At 32.5% G+C, this 12,194-nt stretch overlaps 1 non-coding gene across 1 annotated transcript; it reads right to left on the reverse strand.

Annotated features, from left to right (window-relative positions):
- Positions 1–7,656: 7,656 nt before the first annotated feature.
- Positions 7,657–7,727, reverse strand: TRNAG-GCC (transfer RNA glycine (anticodon GCC)). Its single transcript has one exon. It is a non-coding gene; the product is annotated as a tRNA-Gly (tRNA).
- Between the last annotated feature and the right edge of the window lie 4,467 nt (positions 7,728–12,194).

Here is a 12,194-nt window from a genome sequence, read left to right on the forward strand (position 1 = left end):
ACTTATAACTCTCCAATGAAAATTTGTTTGTCTCTTATTTTCTATAAAAGTATTTAGATTAAAGAAAACATGGCAAACAATTTCTCATCTTAAAGATTAAAAAAAACAAGAATGTCATACTTCATAATCATATCTCAGATAGTTTAGTCAAAAAATAATAAAATCGAGCAAAATTTACTCTCTAAAATACAAAATGCTCCATTGATATTAAGTCTTTAGATAATAACATCAAGTACTAGTAGAATATATTTTCAACAAAATTTAAAAAGAAAATTTCTTTAGCCACCTCCCTATGGGGTCACTCCCAGCGAAAATCCTAAAATATCCCTGCTTCGGAAATGAACTTCCGAAGCGCTTTTTTTTAAAAAAAAATTCCACAATTCGGAAGTGCATCTCCGAAAACACCTCATGAGGGGTGTCTTCGGAGATGAACTTCCGAAAACACCTCATGGGGGTGAATTCGGAAATGAACTTCCGAATTATGCAGAAACTGTGTTTTTTTTTATGTTTTTTCTTAAACTGTCTCGCATTTTAATTAAACGCAAACGCCAAATAAAAATAAGCAACAGATAAACTGAAAATACTAAGATGATAAATCCAATCCAAAAACACTGTGCGAAAGATACAATCCGAAATCAAAACAAAACAAAGACACGTTATTCTGCCCGACGAGCGTTACAAAATACACATCAAACAAAACAAAAACACGTTATTCTTCCCGACGAGCGAACTCCTCCGAATGAAGATAATTATACCAATCCTCATCCCACTCAGTCTCAGAACCATCAGCGTTGATCACGCCTGAAGACTGAGCCTGCACGTCCGAGCCATGGACCCCCAGGGGACGAGAAGCAGAACCAGTCAAAACCTTCTTCTTCTCCTTCACCTCCTTCACCTTCTTCTTTGAAGAACCCTTTCTTCCCTTAGCGCCACCCATTCCTGCGTAAAAATGAAGAAAGAAAGGTCCATGAGACCTCCTTTTATAAAAGAAGAAAGGGGACAAAAACGCTTGGGAAACAGACAAGTCATTAAAGAACAAAGACGTTGGAAACCAGCGACACGCCGTCAAAGAAGTCAGAACGCATGCACACAAACTTCAAAGAAACAGGCACAATAAACAAAGGCGTTAAAAATAAATTACTTGCAAATTAAAACGGACACTCCCTACCCTCTCTAGCCGACGCAGTCCTGGTCTCCCTTCCCTGTCTGATGCGTGCTGGTTGGTTGTCTGACATGTTCCTGTAAACAATTGAAATCGATTAATATGCGAGACAAAATAAAAAACAAAAAAATTTGAACTTATGATACATTTCGGAAGTTCATTTTCGAAAACTGGGATGGAGGTGTTTTCGGAAATGAACTTCCGAAACACCCCTGCGATGGAGTTTTCTGCAACTTCCATGGCAGACCCCTAAACCAAACTTCAAACTAAATCAAAATGCTTCTAAACAACCTAAATACTACTAACAACCTAACCATATATCATTTATGCAATTAAAACCCTAAATAACATGCATTTGAATAATGAATCTAAAAATTTCAAAACTTACAAAGTGTTAGGATTGAGGGCTTTTGAATGTTGTTTAGCAGTGTGATTGGAGCCTTGATGCAGCCTTGGAATTCTGTTTGCACAAATTTTCGCCTTTGCCACTTTTTGTTTTGATTTAGGGTAAATGATTGGGGGAGGGGGAGTGTTTTGATAAATCTGCAGAAATTGCAGTATTTCGGAAGTGCACTTCCGAAATGATGTTTTCAGAAATGAACTTCCGAAATAAGACAATTTTTTCAAAAAAAAAAGACGCTTTCGGAGATGCATCTCCGAAAACGCCTTTTTCTTGCATTTCGGAAATGAACTTCCGAAGTCAGGGGTAGTTTGGGTTTTTCACCAGAGGTGGACTAGAAGGTTGAGAGGTCTATAGAGAAATTTCCTTTAAAAATTGCACTGAACCAACCGGTTGAACTGGTCAAATTTGGAATTGGAGGTGTCACCGATCTAATCTGATTGTAGGATCGCATATGCTATTGAACATGTGAGAACTGGTCAAAACCAACCAAAACCAGTAAAAACCAATGAATCAACAGTTATGAAAAACACGTGGTTTAAATGCATGTTTTTTTCTTAAACAAAACGAAGTCGTTTCGAAATACTTTTAAAAAATAAAACTAAAACATAAGTAAATTTTGTTCAAAAATCATTTGGAATAATTTTCTCTTGTTTACCATTAGACTTTATTCAAAATTTATTAGGATTTGCATTTTGTGCTATTTTGTTGTGTGTAATGATTATGTGTAGAATTTAAATTTAAAGAATGAATTTGTGAAATTATGATATTTTGAAATTTTGTAGGTGTAGTGATATTTTTTAGAGACCGAGTTATTCGGTTCGACCGATTTAATAAATATATAATTTTGTTATAGAGACTGATTTATTCATCTGAATTATTCAATTTTGTTATAGAGACTAATTTATTCAGCCAAGTTATCCAATTTTGTTATAGAGACTGATTTATTCAAACAAGTTATCCAATTTACTTCAGTTTAGTCATGCAATTCGACCAATGATCCATAGTTTGATCAATGAACCCGTAACTCAGTACTCTCACTGATTTGATGACCATTTTAGTTCTTAAAACATTGATTTTTAATGATCAAACAAATATAATTAATATTTAAGCAATAGTTCATCTGTTGGCTTGTGGGTCTTCTTTAACTGGCATTCTTAATATCTTAAACACTCTTTAGATAAAAAGAATAGATAATTTCCTTCTCGGCCGGTATATTGAAAACCATATATATTCATATTTTATATTTAAATTCATATTCAATTAACTAACTATTTAATCTTTTAATTTAATTCTACTATTTAGTCAATTAAGATTTTTAATTTGATAAATAATTAATATAAACATACATGTTGACATAATAATTGTTAAAATATAATAATTAAATAATATTTAATTATAAAATATTTCAACAATTACAAAACATGGTAATCAAATGTAAGAAATTAAATTTAACTTCAAATAAATCATCAAATATATTTTAATGGGTCTATTTAATCATAAATTTTGAAATATGTGAATGAATGTTTCTTTGTTATAGCTTAATTTTAAAAAGTGTGAACATGTTGTAGGTCGATTTGTACATTTTAAGGTGACCTTGAATTGCATAAGGGTGTATTGGAGGTGGATAGAATTAATTCCATCCAAATTGAATTTGATATAATTGATTTTAAGAGAATTGAATTTAACATAATTGATTTGTGTTTAAATATATTTATGTAAAAGTGAGTTGGACAATAAATTTTAATATAAAAATTACTTAGAATCAATTATAAAGGCATAAGCTACAAATTTTATATTCAATTAGAATCAATTCTAAAGACAATATCAATTCTATTTTTATCAACCAAACATCTCAAAATCAATTCTACACATTTAAAATTACTTTTGTCCCGTTCAAAAGTCAATCCAAATATATTATAAAAATTCTTGGGGACAACTTCTCTACCCATCACAAAAAGTTGGGTAGTGTATATTTCACCAATTACATTGCACCATTTAATTTTGTCCTATTTAATTAATTATTAAATAATATATTTTTTTGTTGTTTCCAAAGCATTTTACACTAAGGGTAATTTTACCCAACTTTTTGTGTTGGGTAGATAAGAATTCACCAAAATTCTTTAGTGCGAGTCTTTGTGCATTATTTATTAGTATTACCTATTAAATTAACTTCATATATTAAACTATTTTATGCGTTCACAAGGCAGAGTGTAGACTTCCTTGCCGAGTATTGCAATAATTGGACAAGTTGATGACGCTGCGCCGCGTCTGTACAGAGTGGACGAACCTTTATCTTATCTACTGCAATGTTTTTCTTGCTTTTGTTATTTAATTAGTTGATTTTTTATCCATGTGGCTATTAATTAATATTAGTATAATTCAGATGGATAGTTGTCAAAATCAGTATTTTAGTCTTACTATTAATCCTTGAGTCGTGTTCTCTTGAGAGATGAAACGTGATAGAGTTAGACTCTCAATCACCAAATGGCTTCAAGCTAGGGTAGTTTCTTGTTAGAGGAATGGAGTAGGGAAGAAGTTATTCTTGAATGGTCACAATTCCAAATATGATTATCAATATTAATTTATCTCTTTGTTTTTTTTTGAATGTGGCTAAAAAAACTTGTGCAGAAAGTCTAGTGACCATGGAACACTTGCTCTTAGGACATTTATTCTATCAAATAAATTAAATTCATTTCTTTTAGACTTGTAATCCTAAAATTGAGTAAAAAATAAAGGTAAATTCTTTGGTATCTATGAATTCAAGTGGTACCTTTAATGTATATTGTTATTAAATGTTAATTTATTTCAAAATAAATAAGTGACATGGCATGAAATTATAGTATTTGATTGGTTGAGGGTACCGGTACCCATCTAAACTCAAAGATACCGGAATGTTCAGCAAAAATAAAATGACAATTCCTAATTCTTAGCTGGTACTGGATTTTTGGTGGAACCATATTCGATTTTTAAATTGCTTAATTAGTTAATATAAGTTTTTATTAAGATTTAATGCATTCATTCTAATCCCTTTCTATTTTTGTTCACTTTATTTGAAACTCATGTAACACTACACCAAGGTATTAAACTTTGTAACATAACATCTCCGATAACTCTTCACCTTATGTCCGTATAATAAAATTCATCGTTGGATTGAAAGCTATTATCGTTTAGATTATGCCCGTAAAATTTCACATCAATAAAAAATCATTTGATATGTTAAAGAGAATGATCAAAGTTAAGGGATTTAATGAAATTTTATAAGACGTTAGTTTTTATGTATCTCGTTGACATTCAAGATGATTTCCGAGACAAAGGAGTCACATATCTCCTTTGCTTTTTTTGTATAGCAGAAAACATACTTAGTATAGTTTTGATGATTGCCTCCCAACATGGAAAAATTAAACTTTTGAGGGTCACGAGGGGAATGGCTCTTCCAACCCATATGTTGTATGTTGGTGACATCATTATGTTCTGCCAATCTAATAAATGGTGCATCGAATACATCCCAAAAACATTTAATGATTACAAAGCAGCTTTTGGGCAGGTCATCAACAAAGCTCTAATTCAGAACAATGTCGTTGCAACAAGCTAGTACCATACAAACGTGGTTGGGGATTTCAACAAGGAAAACTCCCATTTTCTTACCTTAGGTGTCCTACTTTTATAGTTAAACTAAAGGCTCTCTACTTCTTAAGGTTAGCCCACAAAGTTAAAACTACACTGACATCTTGGAAGGGAGATGGATTATTAATAATGGGGAGAGTTTAATTGATAAAGTCGATAATCCAAAGCATGCTGGTATATTCCTTTCATATTGATTGATGGCTTGTGAAGGTCCAAAACCTGTTTGATAACTAGATTATAAATTTTATTTGGAGTGTAGATATCCTCATCCGAAAGATTTGTACAGTTTCTTGGAAAGATGTTTGCAAGCTGATGGAAAAGTGGCGGGTTGAATATCAAATTGGAAAAACAAATGAATGAGACTATGATTCTGAACCTGACCTGGAGGTTTATTTCATCAAAAGAAGAGTGGGCTACAGGTTGTAGGGCTAGATTTTTTATTAATAATCGCTTGAAGATGTACCATTTCAACTCGTCTATTTGGCTAGGTATTAAGCAATATTATAATATTTTGAGGGGTGATACTAGATGAGTTATAAGTAATGAGGTCAATATTAACTTCTGGAATGACAATTAGTTAGGTGTGCTGCTTAGTGAGATTATGAACATTGTGATTCACACGCAAATTAGGTTGTCTATTAGAGTTAATGACTTGATTGAGGCTGAGAGGTGGATTATTCCCCATTTTTTTATCAAGTGAGCATCCATATATTTCTCTCTATATTACTTAGATTTCCATTCCGATGAAAAATCATCTACAAGATCTCTTAGTTTGGGAAGCACGCAAGCAACATTATCTTGTTGGTGAAAAACACACACAAATACCTGGTTAATCCCAAAAATTCCCTGGAATGGGTGAAGATGATTTGAAAAACTTTATTCCTTCATTGGTATCCTCCACTTTGTGCAAACTAATTTATAAAAAAAAATTGTGTGACTTGAACATGCAAAAATATGGTTATAATTTGGCCTGATGTGTACCCATGCAATAATCACACTGAGTCTTCATCCTATATCATGTTTGAATGTCATTTTACAGTGTCTATATTTAAATATATGCTTTACAAATTTGGGATACGATTATTACCAAGGTTTGATAAGGATATTTTGCAGCTGACTAACCTAGGTTGACATCCCAAGCTTAAAGACACGACTTTGGCGGTTTGGTCGCACACAGTCCATCATATTTGGCTTGCCAAAAATGGGAAATGATTCAATAATTCTCCAATTAGGATTCAATTAATAGTGGGAATCATTTTGCCACATACTAAGATGAGCTCATCCCTCTCAAAAGGATGGTTTGCGGAATACACTTTAGGGTAAGACATCTTGGACATATTGCAAATTGAGGTTAAATATAGAAGGCTATGAGTATTATTGTCGTTATTTGGAAAAAAACTCAATTGGAGTTGGACAAAAATTAACACGTGTGATTTAGTTAGAGATAGCTTAGACGCATAGGACCTATTGCAAAAGACCATTAAGGTGAATTCCTTGGCGCTTTTATGACAAATTTAGGGTCGGGAAAAATGTTGGGTGCAAAACTTATCTCTATTATAGTAGCATTAGAAAATGCGGTGATTAAAGGTTGGTCCAAAGTATGGATAAAAGCATACTCCCAAACTGCTCTTCAATGCATTAGTAATGAATCTTTAATATCCTGGAAACTTCGTAACATATTGGATAACTGCAAGAGTCTGCGCATCAGTAATGAATCTTTAATTCGCTGGGAACTTCGTAACATATGGGATAGCTGCAAGAACCTGCACATTTTGAAGTGTTTCACTTATATTTATAGAGAAGAAAATAAATGCGCGAATATGCTTGTTAACCATGGTCATGAGTTGTTGTAGACTCAATGGTGAGACGAGGTTCCTCATTTCATTAGAGCAGAGTTCTTTCTGATAAGTTGGAGTTGCCTCAATATCGATTTGCTTGATTTTACTAACGGGAGGGTTATTGGTTGATATTGACACTGTAATAGGTTATTCACCTTTGTTTTAATTTTATTTTTTATTTTTTATTTTTTATTTTTATCTGTTGGTTGACTTTTTGTCAGTTCTAATCTTCCATATATGTTTATCTCGCCTCTACTCTCTATATCTATATTTATTAGCATTTATTTGTTTAATAAAAAACTCTCATAATAACGAGAATAATTGAACAAAGTACATGATATTTAAAATAAATAAAAAAACTGTTTATATTTCTACATGCTAGTAAAAAAAATGAAGGGAATAGCTTATCTATCATATTATATGACAGTTATAAATATATCTCAATAAAATAAGTTCCATTAATTAAGGATTATAACGTTTTTTTCTTTATTGAGAGCCATTTTCGTTGGACAAGGCCTAAACCATACAAGTCTAAAAAACAGGCCCAATAAAAACCCAAAATTGGAGAAGAAGCCCAATAATATTTTTGAATGAAATCAAAGAAAGGGATGAAAAATCGCAAAAATTTGTGCACCAGCCGGGAATCGAACCCGGGTCTGTACCGTGGCAGGGTACTATTCTACCACTAGACCACTGGTGCTTGATGTTCGATTTATCATGTTAATTAATCACATACTATTAATATTCTGTTCCCGACAAAAAATTTTAATGTGACTATTAATGCTAAGTACTTCTTCCTGTTTATAGCCAATTTCAAGTGTGCACTTCAAACGTAATACTCTCAAATTGCATACACTTCTCATGTTTTTCAGCTACTAGCGAATCACAAAAGAGATATGCTAGCTGTTTGTTAAAAATACTAAATTAAACTACTTGGATTAACACGCAGGACTTTGAATTGATAGTGGCAGGCTTAATTAACTTGGGTAGGCTAATGAATTTAAAAATAAATTACTTATCTCTGTGGGTGCCAGAACCATCGATCCCATGGATTATTCATTATTCATGCAATAATTCAATTAATAAAAAGACAAAAATTGAATCCAGAAGAAAAAGTATTATGTTAAAATTTGAGAGATAGCCACCTTCAACCAGACAGCCACACGAATGGATTATTAAATGGAAGTATTCTGCTTCACAACAAACGGGTCAATTAAATACAAACACACGTTTAATTAACTCATTAATTTAATCAACGGCATCACTCGCAGTAACTAGATACCATACGTCATGCTGTTGGCTCTGGCTAAGACTGTTTAATTGTTTTGCAACTTGTTTGTTTACCTTGTAGACAATTTTATTTTATTTGTTTTTCACCAATATATTATTAATTTTGACTAATAAATTAAATAAGTCTACATTATTTCAAATAATGTAAAAAATAAATTATTTTATACATTGTTTCTACATTATTTCATATTAGTTTTTTTTTTTACATTGTTTTTCAGTACATATTACTACACTAAATTTTGATCTGTTGTCTTTATTTTTTTCTTTATCATATTCACTGTCTTATTTTTACATTTTATTAATTAAAATTATTTTCTACATCCTCAAACAATAAAAAAATATATTAATGTTATAAAATAAAATAAAAAAACCTTTTCACATTATTAACAAAACAAATAAAATCATTTCTTCTCATCTTCAATCAATCTTTCTATACCCACTTCTAATAAATTTTATGATGAAAATGTATCAGCTTTATTACATTATTAAGTTGTCACTAACACAAATTAGTTAGTGGCTAGTAATAGTTTGATTAGTTAGTTAGCATATTAATAGGTTGTACATATAAGACTACATAAGTTATAATGTAATCATATTATTCAACTCAAACCAATCAACGAGAATGAGTTCTTTTTTTTTTTTCTTTTGTCAACATGGTATCAGAGCTCATATGAGTTTTGATAGTCATTGTTGTTCTTTCAAAAATAGTTATTCCTCTTTCTTGCATCATTAATTCCTCATCTTCTTATTCAATTTTTTCTTCTAATCCTTTTCTTTTTCAAACAATGGCACTCCAAAACTACATTGATTTTTCAACAAACTCTCCAAATTCATATTATTTGCATCCAAATGAGAATTCAACGTTGAATCTTGTTTCACCATCGTTAACAACCAAGAACTATCACACATGGTCACGATCAATGCATATCGCACTCATTTCGAAGAACAAAGATAAATTCATCGATGGTTTTCTTTCAAAACCTTCGGTTTTTGATCTATTGTATGCACTGTGGACACGATGCAACACGATGGTTTTAGCATGGATTATCACTGTTCTATTTTTAGTTCTATTGCCAAATTTTGTCCTTTGGATTGATACAGTTGCTGGAGTTTTGAAGAATTTGTGTATCAGGTTTTCTCAGAGTGATATTTTCCTCATTTCTAATTACAAGAGGATTTCTATCGATTTCGTCAAGGAACCTTGCATGTTTCGTATTACTTCACTCAATTGAAGGTGTATTGGGATGAATTGAAAAATTATCATCCAATTCCACATAATAAGTATTATATTCCTTGTTATTGTGGTGGAATCGATTCTGTTAGGGTTTATCGTGAGCAAGATTATGAGATTCAATTTCTTAAGGGTTCGAATGAACGATTTGCTCATTCCAAATCCCAAATTATGATGATGAATTAATCCATTATGGAATATTGATCAAACGTTTTCCCTTGTCATTCAACACGGAGGTGAATTGTTAGGTTTACATTCTGATTCTATCTCAGAAAATAATTTGGAATCGGCCCTTGCTATGCAAGTTAATTTTCCTCTTATCAACAAAATGTTGTAACTATTTTCATGATAAATAAATGTATATGAATGTATTGTTGTATTTAAACTTTAAAGAAATAAAATAACCACAACATTGTAAATAATAATGGTAGTCTTGGTTCAAACAATCACTGTATTCATTATGTGGCCACGATTCCATAACTCTTAAATCGGCTGAATAACATACTCATAGAAGAATTGATGTAACAAATAAGAGAACAAATGGAGGGATAGTGGTTTTGGTGATGGCTGGATTTTGAATAAAGGTTATATTTATTTTTTCTAAGTAGAAAAATGTTATGTTAACAAAAAGATCAAATATAACACAAGATAATAGTGCAAATTTGAGGATTCCATAGCAAAAGTATGTATTATTACAATAAAGGTGTTGATCAAATATGACACATGTCAGTTGCTTGAAATGAACTCTGAATTATTCTTGAAATGCACTTTCATATTAACTAACGTAGAATTCGGAAATGCATTTCAGCTCAAAAAACAGGTTAATGTCAGCAGTGAGGAATGAAATAGATGATCTTTATCTTACATTCCGATTATTTTTTCTCATTTTGATGTCATGAAACACAAGAATGAAGTTTTGGATTGCAAAACTTGATTGTAAATGGAAGGATTTTTCTAGGGGTTTTATGAGAAAATGGATGTTTGATCATGAAGAAGAGAATGCATGGCCCTATTTTATTAAAAACCACGTTTGACAATTCTAGAAATGCATTTTCGGATTGTAGCTGTATTGCAAAGGTGACATGTTTTCAAATTTCCGCTTCACAAATTTCCTCTTAACAAAACAATAATAAATACAAATATTAAATAAAAAAGATTAATATGAAAAAAAATTACACAACAATTAGAGATATTTTTGTTGACCTAAACGCCCACCGGTTCCACAGTTTTCCCCATATTTGCCTTTGAGGTCTCAATTGATTTTTTTGAGGTGTTTGGGGTTTCCTAGTATTCGTCTGAGGGAGAGGTTCTTGGTATGATGGTCTTGAGTTATCACACAACTCTTTGATCAACTCTCTCAGTCGAGGCTACCAAAGAGTTTGGTGCCCATGTTATCGCGTTGGGTCATGTTAGCTAGGTTACGTGCGGGTCGGGTGGTTGGTTGAATTGGGATGTTCAATTGTTTTTGAAACAAATCAATGGTTCTTGTGGTGTTTGAAAGACATGTGTTGGTTGGGTGTTTTGGCAGTGTGATGTTTGGTTGTATATTGGTTGGGTGCTATGGTAAGATGTGGTGATATCATATGTGTCATTGGTAGGGGTGGCAAAACGGGACGTGGTCCGCTGGCCCGGCCAGCGCACACGCCAAAATATGGCGGGTTGGGTTGAGATTTTAGGTCAGCTGCCCACAAAAGCCTGCCCCGCCAAAGCTCGCCGCCCACCAAAGATCGCCCGCCTTGCTCTCATGTCATAGCGGCATGCTCACATGCTTGCTTGGACCCTAGAGAACATATATCCCTCGTTTACAAAGTCAGAAATGTGTACATCAATAGCTTCACGGTGGTAGCAAAGGAGAATTATTGGCCTACTTATCAAGGGGACATTGTTTGGCACAATGTGTTGAAACATATTCTGTTAATATTTTGAATATTACAAACTATTTTATCAAGGAAGCTCCAAGGTTATTTCATCATCTAATAAATCTAAACATTTCATTTAACATTGTTTTTCAAGACTTAATTATCAAAGAACAAAGCTTTCAATACATAAGTAATCCTCAGAATCTATATAGTAATTCTCAGCTTCAGACTTAAAAGATACAAGAGTTACTCTCCCAGAATTACTGTCCCAGAGTTACTCCTCCAAAATTACCGTCCCAGAGTTACTCTTCCAGAATGACTCTTCCAGAGTTACCATCCCAGAGTTACTGTCCCAAAGTTTCTGTCCCAGAGTTACTCGTCCAGGATTACTTTCTCATAATTAGTCTTTGTAGAATGAGTCAAAGGTCAGAATTACCAGTTGTCAGCATTACTTAGGACCAAGACCAAGTCTTTCCAGTATAAGACCAAGTCCTGCCAGAATAAGACAAAGATCCCAGCATTACTCAAGTAATTCTTAACACCTCTCATACAAATATTTTGAGGGTTATTCTGGTACTTTCACTCAAGCTTGGCTCTATAAATAGAAGACATATTCTATGTTCTCCAGCACCGAAAATCTTGCAATCATACAAAGAAAGCCAAAAAGTTCTAAAAGCAAAGTTATCATTCTCTCTACATATTACCTTCAATATTCACTACCATATAGTGAACCCATAAATATTAGAGTTATCATATTCAATCTCAATTTATATACTCACTGCCATAT

The sequence above is a fragment of the Vicia villosa genome, linkage group LG5 (genome assembly GCF_029867415.1).
Source record: "Vicia villosa cultivar HV-30 ecotype Madison, WI linkage group LG5, Vvil1.0, whole genome shotgun sequence".
In the NCBI taxonomy this organism is placed as follows: domain Eukaryota; kingdom Viridiplantae; phylum Streptophyta; class Magnoliopsida; order Fabales; family Fabaceae; genus Vicia; species Vicia villosa.